Consider the following 2500-nt stretch of genomic DNA (forward strand, 5'->3'; position numbering starts at 1 on the left):
TATAACAGCAGCAGGAACTACTGCCTGTTGATCAGGGACTACTGCCTGTTGATCAGGGACTACTGCCTGTTGATCAGGGACTACTGTCTGTTAATCAGAGACTACTGTCTGTTGATCGGGGACTACTGTCTGTTAATCAGGGACTACTGCCTGTTAATCAGGGACTACTGCCTGTTGATCGGGGACTACTGCCTGTCGATCAGGAACTACTGCCTGTCGATCAGGGACTACTGCCTGTCGATCAGGAACTACTGTCTGTTGATCAGGGACTACTGTCTGTCGATCAGGGACTACTGTCTGTCGATCAGGGACTACTGTCTGTCGATCAGGAACTACTGTCTGTTGATCAGGGACTACTGTCTGTTGATCAGGGACTACTGTCTGTCGATCAGGGACTACTGTCTGTTAATCAGCAGGGACTACTGTCTGTTAATCAGGGACTACTGTCTGTTAATCAGGGACTACTGTCTGTTAATCAGGGACTACTGTCTGTTAATCAGGGACTACTGTCTGTTAATCAGCAGGGACTACTGTCTGTTAATCAGGGACTACTGTCTGTTAATCAGGGACTACTGTCTGTTAATCAGGGACTACTGTCTGTTAATCAGGGACTACTGTCTGTTAATCAGGGACTACTGTCTGTTAATCAGGGACTACTGTCTGTTAATCAGCAGGGACTACTGTCTGTTAATCAGGGACTACTGTCTGTTAATCAGGGACTACTGTCTGTTAATCAGGGACTACTGTCTGTTAATCAGGGACTACTGTCTGTTAATCAGGGACTACTGTCTGTTAATCAGGGACTACTGTCTGTTAATCAGCAGGGACTACTGTCTGTTAATCAGGGACTACTGTCTGTTAATCAGGGACTACTGTCTGTTAATCAGGGACTACTGTCTGTTAATCAGGGACTACTGTCTGTTAATCAGCAGGGACTACTGTCTGTTAATCAGGGACTACTGTCTGTTAATCAGGGACTACTGTCTGTTAATCAGGGACTACTGTCTGTTAATCAGGGACTACTGTCTGTTAATCAGGGACTACTGTCTGTTAATCAGGGACTACTGTCTGTTAATCAGGGACTACTGCCTGTTAATCAGGGACTACTGTCTGTTAATCAGGGACTACTGTCTGTTGATCAGGGACTACTGTCTGTTAATCAGGGACTACTGTCTGTTAATCAGGGACTACTGTCTGTTAATCAGGGACTACTGTCTGTTAATCAGAGACTACTGTCTGTTAATCAGGGACTACTGTCTGTTAATCAGGGACTACTGTCTGTTAATCAGGGACTACTGTCTGTTAATCAGGGACTACTGCCTGTTAATCAGGGACTACTGTCTGTTAATCAGGGACTACTGTCTGTTAATCAGGGACTACTGCCTGTTAATCAGGGACTACTGTCTGTTAATCAGGGACTACTGTCTGTTAATCAGAGACTACTGCCTGTTAATCAGTGACTACTGTCTGTTAATCAGGGACTACTGCCTGTTAATCAGGGACTACTGTCTGTTAATCAGGGACTACTGTCTGTTAATCAGCAGGGACTACTGTCTGTTAATCAGGGACTACTGTCTGTTAATCAGGGACTACTGTCTGTTAATCAGGGACTACTGTCTGTTAATCAGGGACTACTGTCTGTTAATCAGGGACTACTGTCTGTTAATCAGGGACTACTGTCTGTTGATCAGGGACTCCTGTCTATTAATCAGGGACTACTGTCTATTAATCAGGGACTACTGTCTGTTAATCAGGGACTACTGTCTGTTAATCAGGGACTACTGTCTGTTAATCAGGGACTACTGTCTGTTAATCAGGGACTACTGTCTGTTAATCAGGGACTACTGTCTGTTAATCAGGGACTACTGTCTGTTAATCAGCAGGGACTACTGTCTGTTAATCAGGGACTACTGTCTGTTGATCAGGGACTCCTGTCTGTTAATCAGGGACTACTGTCTGTTAATCAGGGACTACTGTCTGTTAATCAGGGACTACTGTCTGTTAATCAGTGACTACTGTCTGTTAATCAGTGACTACTGTCTGTTAATCAGGGACTACTGTCTGTTAATCAGGGACTACTGTCTGTTAATCAGGGACTACTGTCTGTTAATCAGGGACTACTGTCTGTTAATCAGCAGGGACTACTGCCTGTTAATCAGCAGGGACTACTGTCTGTTAATCAGCAGGGACTACTGTCTGTTAATCAGCAGGGACTACTGTCTGTTAATCAGGGACTACTGTCTGTTAATCAGGGACTACTGTCTGTTAATCAGGGACTACTGTCTGTTAATCAGGGACTACTGTCTGTTAATCAGGGACTACTGTCTGTTAATCAGGGACTACTGTCTGTTAATCAGGGACTACTGTCTGTTAATCAGGGACTACTGTCTGTTAATCAGGGACTACTGTCTGTTAATCAGCAGGGACTACTGTCTGTTAATCAGGGACTACTGTCTGTTAATCAGGGACTACTGTCTGTTAATCAGGGACTACTGTCTGT

General features: G+C 44.5%; 1 protein-coding gene and 1 pseudogene across 1 annotated transcript in view; both read left to right on the top strand.

The window, feature by feature from the left end:
* The window catches only part of LOC135531479 (ankyrin-3-like), a gene marked incomplete at its 3' end in the record, with an annotated part of 84757 nt that overhangs the window by 31994 nt on the left and 50263 nt on the right, over window positions 1-2500 (top strand). The gene's annotated exons all lie outside the window — the stretch shown is intronic.
* The window catches only part of LOC135531476 (ankyrin-3-like), a 22398-nt pseudogene that overhangs the window by 530 nt on the left and 19368 nt on the right, over window positions 1-2500 (top strand).

Source organism: Oncorhynchus masou, unplaced genomic scaffold (genome assembly GCF_036934945.1).
Source record: "Oncorhynchus masou masou isolate Uvic2021 unplaced genomic scaffold, UVic_Omas_1.1 unplaced_scaffold_1597, whole genome shotgun sequence".
NCBI classification, from domain to species: domain Eukaryota; kingdom Metazoa; phylum Chordata; class Actinopteri; order Salmoniformes; family Salmonidae; genus Oncorhynchus; species Oncorhynchus masou.